This window comes from Nycticebus coucang, chromosome 7, assembly GCF_027406575.1.
Source record: "Nycticebus coucang isolate mNycCou1 chromosome 7, mNycCou1.pri, whole genome shotgun sequence".
NCBI classification, from domain to species: domain Eukaryota; kingdom Metazoa; phylum Chordata; class Mammalia; order Primates; family Lorisidae; genus Nycticebus; species Nycticebus coucang.
This window is the reverse complement of record NC_069786.1, coordinates 8,813,877-8,831,061: the sequence shown is the minus strand read 5'-3', so window position 1 is coordinate 8,831,061 and position 17,185 is coordinate 8,813,877. Positions and strand designations below refer to the sequence as shown.

At 44.3% G+C, this 17,185-nt stretch overlaps 1 pseudogene; it reads right to left on the bottom strand.

Moving 5' to 3' along the window:
• Positions 1–353: 353 nt before the first annotated feature.
• On the bottom strand, positions 354–3,218 carry LOC128590461 (aftiphilin-like; annotated as a pseudogene).
• Between the last annotated feature and the right edge of the window lie 13,967 nt (positions 3,219–17,185).

The following is a 17,185-nucleotide window of genomic DNA, read 5'->3' as shown; positions in this document are numbered from 1 at the left end:
TGAATGGTCTGCCAGTGCACGCTATTAGCTTGGCAACTTGAAAACTTGCTTGCAGTGATGAAATATTTAGCTGCTTCTGCTTCACAAAAGTATTTTGCTGAGTTGTCAATGTATTTTTCAGTTTTAATATTTTATCTTTTCTCACTTCTCCAACCAATCATATTTATCTTTATATTGAGTTTGATAGTGTCAACACAAATTGTATTCTTTTTTTTTTTCCTATGACCTTGTTTTTAATCACTATACTATGTATCCAGGACTGACTTACACAGCAAGCCGAGGCCTAAGGTCACAATACTTTAAGGGGTCAATGAAAATGTTTTAATATGCCCTTTTCCTCCTCCCACAATCCCTCACACTCTTTCTTTCCAACTTGGGCCCTGCAGAATGGCTCCCACAAAGAAGGGTGGCAAGAAGAAGTGCCGGTCTGCCATCAACGAGGTGGTGACTGGAGAATACACTATCAATATTCACAAGCGCATCCATGGAGTGGTCTTCAAGAAGCATGCCCCTCGGGCACTCAAAGAGATCCAGAAATTTGCCATGAAAGAGATGGGAACTCCAGACATGCGCATTGATACCAGGCTTAACAAAGCTGTCTGGGCCAGAGGCATGAGGAATGTCCCATACCGTATCCATGTGTGATTATCTGAACTGAAGTGGTGGATTCCTGTAAACAGCTACTAGCAATTGCTCCTTTGGAAGTTGCTAAAGGGACACTGGGCGTTTTGGAGGTTCCTGGAGTATCAATATTTTCATCTTTCCTATGTGACTGCCAGGCTTCCTTTCGATGATAAGATTCAGTAGCCTGCTGGTCTCCAAAACAGCCCAAGAACAACTATCTTTTTGCTCATCTTCAAAGGCATGCCAATCTACAACTTGGCTAGGACCAGCTAAACTAAAGTCTGCAAAAATCATCTGAATCTTGAAAAGCATTACTGTCCTCCTGAATATCTGGCACAGAATCAAAGTCTCCAAACTCACCTGCTTGCCTATTTTTCAGTTTTGAAACAGGGTCACTGCCTGTGCCACTAGATTTTCTTGCCAACTGGCATCCCTCTGATAAACTATCAAAAGTCTGTTTTAGTTCTGACTCGGTAAATATCACTTCCTCTTGGCAGGAAATAGCATTTGTATCCCCAAATTCTCCAAAGTTATCACCTGGACCTGGTTCACTAAAATGTGGAAAGTGCTCCGAGGACTTTTCAAAAGTGGCATCACTCACTGAATCTTGAGTACCAGTAACCAAAGGTGGAGTTGAGCCGCTGGCTATGCCAAAGTCACCAAAATCATCCTCATTGGTATCATTGCAAGTTACAAAGTCATTACTACTGTCTCCATTTTTTACATGTACAGAATCATCCAAAACATTTTCTTCTATGGGATCAATGTTTGGGCTTTGGAAATTAGTAAACTTTATACTTTCTTCTTTGGAAGAACCAACTTCATCATCAGCATCGGAAGTTTTTTTTTTTTTTTTGTGGTTTTTTGGCCGGGGCTGGGTTTGAACCCGCCACCTCCGGGTTCTGGGGCCCTACTTCTTGAGCCACAGGCGATGCCCAGCATCGGAAGTTTTAATAGAATCCATGCATAGGTCAGCACATTTAGAATAAATCAAGCTTTTCTTCAGTTTTATATTGTTCTCTCTTAAGGGCTTCTGAATTATCAGCTGAGTCTATCAAACTCCTACCCTTTGACTGAACACTGGAATTTAAAAATTCATCCTGGCTCAGCGCCTATGGCTCAAGCGGCTAAGGCGCCAGCCACATACACCTGAGCCGGAGGGTTCGAATCCAGCCCAGGCCCGCCAAACAACAATGACGGCTGTAACCAAAAAATAGCCGGGCATTATGGTGGGCGCCTGTAGTCCCAGCTACTTGGGAGGCGGAGGCAGGAGAATCGCTTGAGCCCAAGATTTGGAGGTTGCTGTGAGCTGTGAAGCCATAGCACTCTACCCAGGGCGACAGTTTGAGGCTCTGTCTCAAAAAAAAAAAAAAAATTCATCCTGTTGCAGTGTTGAAAGGCCTTGTTTTTTTTTTTTGTTTTTTTTTTTGTAGAGACAGAGTCTTACTTTGGCCCTCGGTAGAGTGCCGTGGCCTCACACAGCTCACAGTAACCTCCAACTCCTGGGCTTAAGCAATTCTCTTGCCTCAGCCTCCCGAGCAGCTGGGACTACAGGCGCCCGCCACAACGCCTGGCTATTTTTTGGTTGCAGTTTGGCCGGGGCCGGGTTTGAACCCACCACCCTCTGCATATGGGGCCGGCGCCCTACGGACTGAGCCACAGGCGCCGCCCGAAAGGCCTTGTTTTTCAACACTAAAACCTCTGTTAGTCATGATGCTGATTTCTGAAACACAAACTCAATCCTTTCCATCAGTGTCTCCTTTATTGTCAAAGCTTCTACCCAAAGACAATTCTTTTATAGAACTCAGTTCATTGACTCTGTTAATTTTATTCTTTTCCTGAATGGTTAGTGCTTCTCTATCATTTAAAACTGTATATCCCATCTCTTCTAGTTGTAATCTTTCCTTTTTGGAAAATGTGGCAAAATCTGCAAATTCCTCAGCAGGGCTAGGTACAGAGTCTAAATTATACTCAGTACTATGAGTGCTAAGAGGCTTCTGTCCCTTTGAACCTGCTACATTGTCTAGGTCATCTGTTCCCTGAGGATTTACAGTTTCCAACACTGCAAACCCATTTGTTAGAATCTCCAGACAAGGAGGCTCTTCACCATTGCGACTCTGTAGCCGCTTGTTTTGATGAACATTCATATCAGTTCTAAAATCTCCAGGAGAGAAACTTTCAGGTGTTCCAACATTCTGTCTCTGCTCCACTACTTTATTTAAATTTCCTAGATTCTCCATAACATCAATGGAAGTATCTAAAGTTTTGGATGAAATTATTTCTTTGCTGGTGGTAGAAAGTAAAGCATCAGACTGTCCTTTCACAGGAGTAGAAAGTTCAGTAGTGATGTCCTTATCATTACCATTTTTAATGGACTTAAAGCTTGTAAGGCTATCTACATTTTCTGAGAAATCATGAATTGGCATAAAATGGTTTGAAGGAACAAACTCTTCCTTGGGACACATCCTACACCAGAAGGGCTGACTTCTGAAAAACCCACCAAATTCCCCAAATTCATCATCGTCATCATCCTCTGCTCCATTGTCTAGTGGTGGGGGGGATGAAGAGTACATTCGAATGATGTCTGGATCCATTGTTCAGCTGCTTTCAAATCATTAATTTATACCTGGCTTGTTCAGGGCGGCCGCGATGGGCATGGCTCAGGGACCCGGGGAGGAACTGGCTCGCCAGGAAGGACCATGTATCTCAACGCAGAAATGGTGAGAGTAGGAGGCCGGCTGCTTACAGCCCTGTCAGCGCAGCAGCGCCATGAACGCCCACCCAGAGTTTCAGCGCTGCCGCGGGACCCCCATCCCACTACCCTCCGCCTTCTTCCACAGCTGCAGCCTCCACCTCCTCCGTGTTGACCCCCGCCCATTCCACTTTGAACACATTCACTATATTCTGGCACAACAAACACACAGCTCTTACCTTGTACTGCATGAAAAAGTAATCATAAGTCCATTGTTGTTTGAATATCCTACACTGGGACTCAATTTTCTCTTTCTTGATATCATTGTTTCCTAGGGATTCCAAATTGCTATTAGTAAAATACATATATATATATACACAGCACTATGAAAACAATATACCAGCAATAACTTTGCCCACACAGAGACATACAGACTGCACTGCCCATCAATGCAATCTGATCAGTGTCCATCAACGCAGCCTTGCCAGTCCACATCATTTCAGCCTCTCCAGTGCCCATATGGTGGAACTCCACTTTTACCTCAGGCTCACACTGGTGCGGTGCGGGAACAGGCACGATTACAGAGCAGGTTCCTCCACCACCTTTCTAGTTCATACTACCCTGTGCAAACCGCACTGCGATCTGTGAACTCGCACAGGAATCTGATCCCATGGGTGAGAAGACCCAGGTGATCAGATTCCACTGCAGGAAAAAAGAAGGCACATATGCCTTTTTTCTTCCAAATCTAATGTGAGTTCAGCCATATGCTTGTATGGCTGAACTCGCACTGCTCAGAGATCGCAACAGTGTGAACTGGGGCTTACACAGCACACAACATACAACATCATACACAACTGAATAGCAATCAGAATATAAAGGCACTTACTGGCAATTATATTGGGTTTCCTACTCCTCGGCTGTCTGCAGAGCTGGATTAAGTTCCCATGGGGCTCTAGGCAGATTACCAGTTTGGGGCCCCCATGCGGTAACACTGAGCACTGACCATTTGCAGTAACGCTGACCGCTGACCATTTGCAGTAACACTGACAGCTGACAATTTGCATTAATACTGAGTGCTGACCATTTGCATTAACACTGAGCACTGACGATTTGCATTAGCACTGAGCACTGACTATTTGCTTGAGGTTGATGTGAGGTATGATGACAACACTGACCTTATCTCAAAAAACAAAAATTGGAATAGGTCAGAGTATGAACATTTTTATGATGTTTGATCCATTTGGATGGAGGGATGGCTTTGTTTATAAAATCTGTTAGGAACCTCTATCCTTCACAGATCCCAGTTCTATGACTACCATCTGGGGTGGGCCAAAACAGATTCTTCAAAGACCTTCTCTGGGTTTTCTGAATCTGGGTTCAAAAGGAGCCTGAGTCAATACCTCTCAGCTGTCAGGAGTGTGAAGTTGATGAAACTCAGGAGCAATCAGAAGCCTGTTGTACTTACATAGAAAAGTACAAAAGGCTGGGCGCAGTGGCTCATGCCTATAATCCTAGCACTCTGGGAGGCCAAGGTGAGTGGATTGCCTGAGTTCAAGATCAGTCTGAACAAGAGTAAGACCCCTGTTTCTAAAAATAGCTGGGCTTTGTAGTGGGCACCTGTAGTCCCATCTACTTGGGAGGCTGAGGCAAGAGAATCGCTTGAGCCCAAGAGTTTGAGATTGCTGTGAAGCCATGGCACTCTAATAAGGGTGACAAAGTAAGACTGTCTCAAAAAAAAAAAAAGAAAGAAAGGAGGCGGCACCTGTAGCTCAGTGGTTAGGGTGTCGGCCACATACACCCAGTCTGGCTCGTTGGAACCCAGCTAAACAACAATGAAAACTGCAACAAAAAAATAGCTGGGCATTGTGGTGGGTGCCTGTGGTCCCAGCTACTTGGGAGGCTGAGGCAAGAGAATCGCTTAAGCTCAAGAGTTTGAGGTTGCTGTCAGCTGTGATGCCACAGCACTCTACTGAGGGTGGCATGGTGAAATTCTGTCTCAAAAACAAAAAAAAGAAAATTACCAAAGTTCTTGGAATCCCCAATGTAATAAATGTCTTTTTTTGAGAGAGAGAAAGTCTCAAGCTGTCACCCTGGTAGAGTACTGTTGTGTCATAGCTCCAACTCTTGAGTTCAAGCAATCTTCTTGCCTCAGTTTTTCTATATTTAGTAGAGGAGGGGTCTTGCTATTTTTTTTTTCCTCCTCTGGGCTGGTCTCGAACTTGTGAGCTCAAACAATCTACCTGACTCAGCCTCCCAGAGTGTTAGGATTGCAAGCGTGAGCCACTGGGCCTGGCCAATAAATGTCTTCTTACATGCTGAGTTGACTAGTGGCTGGGAGCTCCTAGGTAGCCTCAGGATGAAGGGTGGTTACCTAATAAATAGAACAGGACATGATTGAAGAGCTGGAGCTTTCGGCCCAACCCCCAATCTTCAGGACTGTATGACTATGAGGGTCAACAGTGGTTGGCACCATTGAGAGAAGATGTCGAGACTGTGCTGAAGCTTAGACTGTGCTGAAGGTTCAGTTGATTACCATAACCAGTGGCCAATGATTTAATCAGTCATGCCTATGAAATGAAGCTTCCATATAAGCCCAAAGGACAGGGTTTGGAGAATTTACAGACAGGTGAACATGTGGGGGCTCCTGGAGGGTGGGGCACCAAAAGGCAGGGACGCTTCTTCCCACATGCCTTACCCTATGTGTCTCTTCACCTGTGCTCTTTGTAATATCCTTTATTTTATTTTATTTTATTTTTGCAGTTTTTTTTTTTGGCCAGGGCTGGGCTCAAACCCGCCACCCTTAGCATATGGGGCTGGCGCCCTACTCCTTGAGCCACAGGCACCATCCCTGTAATATCCTTTATAATAAATAGGTAAATGTGTTTCTAAATTTTATGAGCTGCTCTAGCAAAGTAATCAAAATCAAGGTGGGGGTGTTGAGGGAACTCGCTTATAGCTGTTTCTTTTTTTTTTTTTTTTTAGAGTCAGAGTCTGACTTTATTACCCTCAGTAGAGTGCTATGGCATCACAGCTCACAGCAACCTCCAGCACTTGGGCTTAGGTGATTCTCTTGCCTCAGCCTCCGAGTAGCTGGGACTACGGGTGCCCACTGCAACGCCCATCTATTGTTTTGTTACAGTTTGGCCAGGGCTGGGTTTGAACCCACGACCTTAGGTATATGGGGCCAGCGCCCTACTTACTGAGCCACAGGACGCTGCCCACTTATAGCTGTTTCTGAACAAAGCCTAAGTAGCACAGCTTGGGGCTGGGATTGGAAGTGGAGGCAGTCTGGGTGACCTGTCTCAGACTGGTAGTTTAAAACTGAATAGGAGGGCACTATCTGCTGCCAGGCCCTGCTTGGTATATGGGGAAAAGCTTCCACTCATCTGGCGTCAAAAGGCTCGTATGAATACGTTATAAGAATACAGTGGAGGGATGCAAGGCTGGTTTAACATACGTAAGTCCATAAACGTTATCCACCATATTAACAGAGGCAAAAATAAAGATCATATGATCCTCTCAATAGATGCAGAAAAAGCATTTGATAAAATCCAGCATCCTTTTCTAATTAGAACACTGAAGAGTATAGGCATAGGTGGCACATGTCTAAAACTGATTGAAGCTATTTATGACAAACCCACAGCTAATATTTTACTGAATGGAGTAAAACTGAAAGCTTTTCCTCTTAGAACTGGAACCAGACAAGGTTGTCCTCTGTCACCTTTACTATTCAACATAGTGCTGGAAGTTCTAGCCCATACAATTAGGCAAGACAAGGAAATAAAGGGAATCCAAATGGGAGCAGAGGAGGTCAAACTCTCTCTCTTTGCTGATGACATGATCTTATACTTAGAGAATCCCAAAGACTCAACCACAAGACTCCTAGAAGTCATAAAAAATACAGTAATGTTTCAGGATATAAAACCAATGTCCACAAGTCAGTAGCCTTTGTATATGCCAATAACAGTCAAGATGAGAAGCTAATTAAGGACACAACTCCCTTCACCATAGTCTCAAAGAAAATGAAATACCTAGGAATATACCTAACAAAGGAGGTAAAGGACCTCTATAAAGAAAACTATGAACTCCTCAGAAAGGAAATAGCAGAGGATATTAACAAATGGAAGAACACACCATGCTCATGGATGGGCAGAATCAACATTGTTAAAATGTCTATAGTTCCCAAAGCAATCTACCTATTCAATGTCATTCCTATCAAAAAACGAACATCATACTTTCAAGATTTGGAAAAAATGATTCTGTGTTTTGTATGGAACCAGAAAAAAACCCGTATAGCTAAGGCAGTTCTTAGTAATAAAAATAAAGCTGGGGGCATCAGCATACCAGATTTTAGCCTGTACTACAAAGCCATAGTGGTCATGACAGCATGGTACTGGCACAAAAATAGAGACATAGACACTTGGAATCGAATAGAAAACCAAGAAATGAAAGTAACATCTTACAACCACCTAATCTTCGATAAACCAAACAAGAACATACCTTGGGGGAAAGATTCCCTATTCAATAAATGGTGTTGGGAGAACTGGATATCCACATGTAAAAGACTGAAACTGGACCCACACCTTTCCCCACTCACAAAAATTGATTCAAGATGGATAAAGGACTTAAATTTAAGGCATGAAACAATAAAAATCCTCCAAGAAAGCATAGGAAAAACACTGGAAGATATTGGCCTTGGGAAAGACTTCATGAAGAAGACTGCCATGGCAACTGCAACAACAACAAAAATAAACAAATGGGACTTCATTAAACTGAAAAGCTTCTGTACAGCTAAGGAGACAACAACCAAAGCAAAGAGACAACCTACACAATGGGAAAGGATATTTGCATATTTTGAATCAGACAAAAGCTTGATAACTAGGATCTATAGAGAACTCAAATTAATCCACATGAAAAAAGCCAACAATCCCATATATCAATGGGCAAGAGGTATGAATAGAACCTTCTCCAAAGAAGACAGATTAATGGCTAACAAACATATGAAAAAATGTTCATCATCCCTATCTATTAGAGAAATGCAAATCAAAACCACCCTGAGATACCATCTAACCCCAGCGAAAATGGGCCCACATCACAAAATCTCAAAACTGCAGATGCTGGCGTGGATGTGGAGAGAAGGGAACACTTTTACACTGCTGGTGGGACTGCAAACTAGTACAACCTTTCTGGAAGGAAGTATGGAGAAACCTCAAAGCACTCAAGCTAGACCTGCCATTTGATCCTGCAATCCCATTGCTGGGCATCTACCCAGAAGGAAAAAAAATCCTTTTATCATAAGGACACTTGTACTAGACAGTTTATTGCAGCTCAATTTACAATCGCCAAGATGTGGAAACAGCCTAAATGCCCACCAACCCAGGAATGGATTAACAAGCTGTGGTATATGTATACTATGGAATACTATTCAGCCATTAAAAAAAATGGAGACTTTACATCCTTCGTATTCACCTGGATGGAAGTGGAAGACATTATTCTTAGTAAAGCATCACAAGAATGGAGAAGCATGAATCCTATGTACTCAATTTTGATATAAGGACAATTAATGACAATAAGGTCATGGGGGGAGGGGAGGAAAAGCAGAGAGAGGGAAGGAGGGAGTGGGGTGGGGCCTTGGTGTGTGCCACACCTTCTGGGGGCAAGACATGATTGCAAGAAGGACTTTACCTAACAAATGCAATCAGTGTAACCTGGCTTATTGTACCCTCAATGAATCCCCAACAATAAAAAATAAAATAAAATAGGGCGGCGCCTGTGGCTCAGTGAGCAGGGCGCCGGCCCCATACACCGAGGGTGGCGGGTTCAAACCCAGCCCCGGCCAAACTGCAACAAAAAAATAGCTGGGCATTGTGGTGGGCGCCTGTAGTCCCAGCTACTCTGGAGGCTGAGGCAGGAGAATCGCCTAAGCCCAGGAGTTGGAGGTTCCTGTGAGCTGTGTGACGCCACGGTACTCTACCGAGGGCTATAAAGTGAGACTCTGTCTCTACAAAAAAAATAAAAAAATAAAATAAAATAAAGAATACAGCGGGAAGAAACTGAGTTTATTATTCCTATATTCACAGAGGAATTTAGCACTTGCAATGGATTTAAGCAGATAGCCTGACGACTTTCCAGGCAATTCTTCATTTACTCTGTTCGTTTATTCTCCTATTCTCAAAAATGACTATTTCAGGGCGGCGCCTGTGGTTCAAGGAGTAGGGCGCCAGTCCCATATGCCAGAGGTAGCGGGTTCAAACCTAGCCCTGGCCAAAATCCAAAAAAAATGACTATTTCATACCTTCTCTTCTCTCAAACCTCCCTTTATGCTAATGACCTATTTATTCCAACAGCATTATGCAGGGTATGTATGAATCGTTCCATGCCAATGCTTAGAGATACAAATGTTTGCTAGAATGAACACATAGCTCTGTGGATAAAGGACATTTAGGCCCACCAGACACCAGGGGATATCCAATGAACATACTTACACACATGTCTTTGCCAGACTACGTCCCCCAGCCTACATACGCGCCCCGGGTGCATTCCCTGCCTTCCTTCCTATTAAAAAAGAGAAACCATCTCTACTCCTGTTCCACCTGTCCACTTAGCCTCTGGACCCGTTTCTTCTCTCCTCCTTGTGGGCTTTGCTCCCCCTGGGTCATTTCATTAGCATACAAAAGGCACCCAGAGTCTCTCCTGACCCCTCACATCCCTGTAGCTCCTCCACAATCACTCCCTTCAAATAGCCTCCTGCCCTTCTCTGCAGAGCTGTGTGCAGGCCTCCAGGCCCACAACCACTTTGCTTCTCCCAAGCTACTGCCATGTTGGGGCCATTCTGCTTTGTCTTCTGTGTCCTGCAGGTTCCAGCCCAACCTTACAGGTGCCCTCATCTGTCACTCACGCTTTCTCTGAGAAGCCTTTGACCACCAACCTAAGGCAGTCCTCCCCATCACTGGTTTAGTGCCTTTGTTTTCTCCGTGCATTTATTGCTACTAGAAATTATCTTGTTTAGGCTCTTTACCCTTAGCACAGTGGTTACGGTGTCAGCCTCATACAATAGGGTGGCGGGTTCGAGCCCGGCCCAGGACAACTAAACAATGGCAACTGCAACCAAAAATAGCCGGGTGTTGTGGCAGGCGCCTGTAGTCCCAGCTACTTGGGAGGCTGAGGCAAGAGAATCACTTAAGCCCAAGAGTTTGAGGTTGCTGTGAGCTGTGACATCACAGCACTCTGCCAAGGGTGACAGCTTGAGACTCTGTCTCAAAAAACAAAAAATGATCTTGTTTACTTCAACTCCCCTTACTAGATGTGGGCTTCCTCAGGGAAAGGATCTTGCTGGCCTTGCCCATGAGTGTGTGCCTGGAGCCCAGAACACTGTCTGAGAGAGCAAACGGTATTCAATACGTATTTATCCATCTAATGAAAACTCACGTGGAATGTGGCTGAGAGGTAGATGGACAGCACAGCAACTAACTCTGCAAGGAGTTTACAGTTTTGACAGGGCATAGTGGCTAAGAAAAGTCTTAAAGGACCAGAAATCATCTGCTAGTGGAAAAGAGAGGAAGGACATTCTTTTTCTTTCTTTCTTTTTTTGTAGAGACAGAGTCTCACTTTATTGCCCTCGGGAGAATGCCGTGGTGTCACACAGCTCACAGCAACCTCCAACTCCTGGGCTTAGGCGATTCTCTTGCCTCAGCCTCCCAAGTAGCTGGGACTACAGGCGCCCGCCACAATGCCCAGCTATTTTTTTGTTATTGTTGCAGTTTGGCCGGGGCCAGGTTTGAACCCGCCACCCTCAGTATATGGGGCCAGTGCCCTACCCACTGAGCCATACGTGCCGCCCAAGGAAGGACATTCCAAACAGAAGGAGCACGGGAGGCTGAGGCAAGAGAATCGCTTAAGCCCAGGAGTTGGAGGTTGCTGTGACCTGTGTGAGGCCACAGTACTCTACCGAGGGCCATAAAGTGAGCCTCTGTCTCTACAAAAAAAGAAAAAAAAGGAGCAGCATGCTCTGTTAAGACAGGCAGAGCTGCTTGGGTGATTCGGGATCCTTGAGTTCACTGAGACTGACTGTGTAAAGACAGGCAGGATGTGAAATGTTCTTGCTTACGTAGTCATACTCTTGCTGACTAAACTCACAACACAAAAACCTAGAAATACTGTATTGATAAAGTATGCCTACCATCAACCCCATCATCCCCTATTGGCTGAAAAAGCCAGCACATGCTTGAGCTTCCAGGAAAGCAAAAAAGAAATAGGAACTGAAATCCAGTGTGGTCAAGTGCAAAGTGACACTACAGCAACCTTGGATGGGGTCAGAGAGGTGGTATCAGGTCTCACTGGTTTGAGGCTTCGGTTTATCCTCCAGGTGGGACACTAATCCTGGGCAAGCAGAAAAGCACTGAGCTCTCTGCATTAAAACCAGGAACTTGAGCCGGGCGCGGTGGCTCACGCCTGTAATCCCAGCACTGTGGGAGGCTGAGGAGGGAGGATTGCTTGAGCTCAGGAGTTCGAGGCTTGTCTGAGCAAGAGTGAGACCCCGACTCATGGAAAAAAATGGAAAAACCTAGCCGGGCGCCGCGGCGAGCGCCTGTAATCCCAGCGGCTTCGGAGGCTGAGGCAGCAGGATGCCCGCAGCCGGAGTCTGAGGTTGCAGTGAGCTACGATGCCATTGCCCTCTGCTCAGGGCATAGGGTAGAACTCTGTCTCGACAAAAAAACAAACAAACAAAAACCAGGAACTTGAAGGGCTGCCCCCTTCAGTGGAAAGGTGGGAAGACAAGAAGCTTGTCACCATCCATGGTTCTGAGTGGAAAACAAAACAAAACAAAACAAAAACTCCCTTGAGACTAGCACTCTGGGAGGCCAAGGCAGGTAGATTGCCAGAGCTCATGAGTTCAAGACCAGCCTGAACTAGAGTGAGATCCTGTCTCAAAAAATAGCCAGCCGTTGTGACAGGTGCCTATAGTCCCAGCTACTTAGGCGGCTGAGGCAAGAGAATTGCTTAAGCCCAAGAGTTAGAGAGTATGCTGTGACCTGTGATGCCCCAGCACTTTATTGAGGGCAACAAAATGAGACTCCATCTCAAACCCCCACCCCCCAAGAAAAACTCCTTTGAGAAATAAAAATCCAAAACTTGAGCCACATGTAGGTTTCAATTCAAATTTACAGTGTCCACGTACAGATGTGAGTATCCCCAAGCTGAGAAATCACAATACTCCCGTGGGCCTGAGAGAAGCACAAATGCTATTGTAGAAATACTCTTGACGATTCATATTTTCACAGTAAAAGCAATCCTTACTGAAGATCAAAATAATTACTGAAAATGAAGAACAGGCTGGGTGCCCGTACTCAGTAGTTAGGGCACCAGCCACATGCTCTAGAGCTGCCAGATTTGAACCTGGTCCAGGGCTGCTAACAAAAACAAACAAAAAATAGCCGGGCATTGTGGAGGGTGCCTTTAGTCCCAGCTACTTGGGAGTCTGAGGCAAGAGAACTGCTTAAGCCCCAGAGTTTGAGGTTGCTGTGAGCTGTGATGCCATTGCACTCTACCAAGGGTGACATAGTAACACTCTGTCTCAAAAAAAAGAAAGAAAGAAAGAGGCTGGACCTGGTGGCTCACATGTGTAATCCTAGCACTCTGGGAAGCTGAGGCAGGAGGACTGCTGGAGACCAGCCTGAAAAGGCTGAGACCCCCTGTCTCTACCTACAACAGGAAAATTAGCTGGGTCTGGTGGCAGGTGCCTACAGTCCAGCTACTGAGGAGCCTCAGGCAAGAGAACTGCTTGAGCAAGGAGTTTGAAGTAGTGAGCTAGGCTGATGCCACTACCAGGTAGAGAGAGAGATTCTGTCTCAGAACAAACAGACAAACACCCAGTAAAATTATAAAAGAAGAAACAGAAACAAAAATAAAAGATTACTACAGGAGGATTGCTTGAGCCCAGGAGAATGAGGTTGCTGTGAACTGTAATGACACTATTGCACTCTAGTCTAGAAGACTCTGCTACAGGGGGAAGGAATCTATACCTAGATGTTATTTTTTTTTTTTTGAGATAGAGTCTCTGTTGCCCTTGGTAGAGTGCTGTAGCATCACAGCTCACACCAACCTCCAACTACTGGGCTTAAGTGATTCTCTTGCCTCAGCCTCCCAGGTAGCTGGGACTACAGGCGCCCGTCACAACACTCTGCTATTTTCTTTTTTTTGTAGAGACAGAGTCTCACTTTATCACCCTTGGTAGAGTGCCATGGCGTCACACAGCTCACAGCAACCTCCAACTCCTGGGCTTAGGTGATCTCTTGCTTCCGCCTCTTGAGTAGCTGGGACAACAGGTACCCACCATAACGCCTGGCTAAGTTTCCTGTTGCAGTTGTCATTGTTGTTTAGCTGGCCTGGGCCGGGCTCAAACTCAGTGCTGTAACCACTGTGCTATGAGCGCTGAGCCTATACCTAGACATTTTGTAGCAAAACTTCAAAACACACAAAAGGAGAAAAATTATAAAAGAAACTAGAAACAACAAATTACCTACAAAGGAATAGCATCAATACTGTCAGATTTCTTACCAGCAACTACAGAATTCAAAAGATGGAATAAAGGGTGGTGCCTGTGGCTCAGTGGATGGGGTGCCGGCCTCATATACTGAGGGTGGCAGGTTCAAACACAGCCTTGGCCAAACTGCAACAAGAAAATAGCCAGGCACTGTGATGGGCACCTGTAGTCCCAGCCACTCGGGAGGCTGAGGCAAGAGAATCACCTAAGCCCAAAGCTTGATGTTGCTGTGAGCTGTGATGCCATGGTACTCTACCGGGGGCAAGAAAGTGAGATTCTGTTTCTACAAAAACAAATAATAATAATAAATAAAAAATAAAGATGGAATAAAATAAAATGGAATAATAGTATCTTCAAAGTATTCTAGAAAATTAATAACTATGTAGAATATAGAATTCTCCAACTCTTATTCCAAATGGAGGTGAAAGACATATTTGGTGAAAGAAAAGGCTGAGTGTTTACCCTTATGCTTTTATTCGAAAAACTAACAAGGGAGGATCATTGTGAAAAAGTAAATCCAGGAGGAAGACAATGGGTGCAGAGAGTAGCTATGAGCAAAAAATTAATGAATATGTGGGGAAATCTAAGTGTTGTCTATAAAACTACAACTACTGTGTGTGTGTGTGTACTGGGAGTCATTTAGAAACAGGGTCAAACTAAATAGCATGGTCAAAAATAGCACAAAAGACTGACGGTGAGGGAAGATTATTAAAATGAAAGCATTCTAGGGTCCTTCTAGAATATTATTTAGAAGAGCAAGAACACTTTAAGAAAATTGTGAATGTTAAAATTTAAGGGTAGCTGCTAAAAGAACACGGAAAGGTACAATTTTCTAACTAGTACAAGGAAGACAAATGCAGGGGAATAACACGCCATTGGAAGGCTGGAAAGGAAGATAGTTATTACAGATAAAGCATGGAAAAAGGAGTACATTTTCTTCTCTTTTTTTCTTGCCCCCCCTGACGCTGCAGACCTCACAAGAGCTGGCATCCTACCTTGTTTCGGTATCCTCACGTGTACATGACAGCACCTGACAAAAAGTTGCTCATAAATGGCATTACAGGTATACTTTTTTTATTATTTTTTATTAAATCATAACTTTGTACATTGATGCGTTTATGGGGTTCAGGGTACTGCTTCGATATACAATGTGAAATGCTTACATTGAACTAACACATCCATCACAATTATACTCATTTTGTAATAGTTTTGAAATGTACCATTGCATCATGCACATTAGGTGAGGTCCCCCCAAATACCCTCCCTTTTCCCAAATCCCCACTCCCCTTCCCCCTCTCTCCTCTTCCCTTCTACTTTCTGGACTATAGTTATGTTTTGCCATTCATATGAGTGTGTAGGTGATTATATATTGATTTCATAGTAATATTGAGTACACTGGATACTTTTCCCCCCATTCTTGAGATACTTTACTAAGAAGACTATGTTCCAGCTCCATCTAGGTAAACATAAAAGATGTGAAGTCTCCATTTTTTTTTTTTTTTTTTGGAGACAGAGCCTCAAGCTATTGCCCTGGGTAGAGTGCCGTAGCATCACGGCTCACAGCAATCTCCAACTCCTGGGCTCAAGCAATTCTCCTGCCTCTGCCTCCCAAGTAGCTGGGATTACAGGTGCTTGTCACAACACCCAGGCTATTTTTTGGTTGTAGCCGTCATTATTGTTTGGTGGGCCAGGAATGGATTCAAACCCGCCAGCTCAGGTGTATGTGGCTGGCGCCTTAGCTGCTTGAGCCACAGGCACCAAGCCAAGTCTCCCATCTTTTTATGGCTGTATAGTATTGCATGGTGTACATATACCACAATTTGTTAATCCATTCATGGGTCGATGGGCACTTGGGCTGTTTCCATGTCTTGGCTATTATGAATTGGGTTGCAGTAAACATTCTGGTGCAAATGTCTTTGTTGTGAAATAATTTTTGATCATCTGGGTACATACCTAGTAAAGGAATTGCAGGATCGAATGGTAGGTCTACTTTTAGTTCCTGGAGTGTTCTCCAAACTTCTTTCCAAAAAGGTCGTATTAGCTTGCATTCCCACCAGCAGTGTAAAAGCGTTCCCTACTCTCCGCATCCATGCCAAATCTCTGTAGTTTTGGGATTTTGTAATGTGGGCTAATCTTACTGGAGTTAGATGGTATCTCAAAGTGGTTTTGATTTGCATTTCTCTGATGATTAAGGATGATGAGCATTTTTTCATGTGTTTGTAGGCCATGCACCTGTTTTCATCAGAGAAGTTTCTGTTCAAGTCTCTTGCCCACATAGAAATGGGGTTATTACTATGGGGAAAGGGCCAAGGAAGGGGAAGGGAGGGGGGAGGTTTTGGTGGAGGGAGGGTAATAAGTGGGGCCACACCTACGGTGCATGTTAGAATGGGTACAGGCGAAACTTACTAAAGGCAGAATACAAATGTCTACATACAGTAACTACGAAAATGCCATGAAGGCTAGGCTGAACAGTTTGATGAGAATATTTCTGATTGTATATGAAACCAGCACATTGTACCCCTTGATTGCACTAATGTACACAGCTATGATTTAACAACAAAAAAAAAAGAAATGGGGTTATTTGTTCTTCTCTTATTGATTAGTTTGAGTTCTCTGTAGATTCTGATTATCAGACCTTTGTTGGAAGTATGACCTGCAAGTCTTCTCCCATTCTGAAAGTTGTCTGTGGGCGGCGCCTGTGGCTCAGTCGGTAAGGCGCGGGCCCCATATGCCGAGGGTGGCGGGTTCAAACCCAGCCCCGGCCAAACTGCAACAAAAAAAAAAAATAAAAATAGCCGGGCGTTGTGGCGGGCACCTGTAGTCCCAGCTACTCGGGAGGCTGAGGCAAGAGAATCGCTTAAGCCCAGGAGTTGGAGGTTGCTGTGAGCTGTGTGAGGCCACGGCACTCTACCGAGGGCCATAAAGTGAGACTCTGTCTCTACAAAAAAAAAAAAAAAGAAAGTTGTCTGTTTGCTTTACTTACTGTGCTCTTGGCTGTGCAAAAGCTTTTTAGTTTGATCAGATCCCAGTGATGGATTTTTGGTGTTGCTTCAGTTGCCCAGGGGTCCTCCTCATAAAATATTCTCCCAGGTCAATTTCTTGAAGTGTTTTCCCCTCACTCTCTGCTAGTATTTTTATAGTTTCATATCTTAAGTTTAAATCTTTTATCCAGTGAGAATCAATTTTTCTTAATGGTGAAAGGTGCAGGTCCAGTTTCAGTCTTCTACAGGTCACCAGCCAGTTCACCCAGCACCATTTGTTAAATAGGGAGTCTTTCCCCCACTGAATATTTTTGATAGGCTTGTTGAAGATCAAATGATGATAAA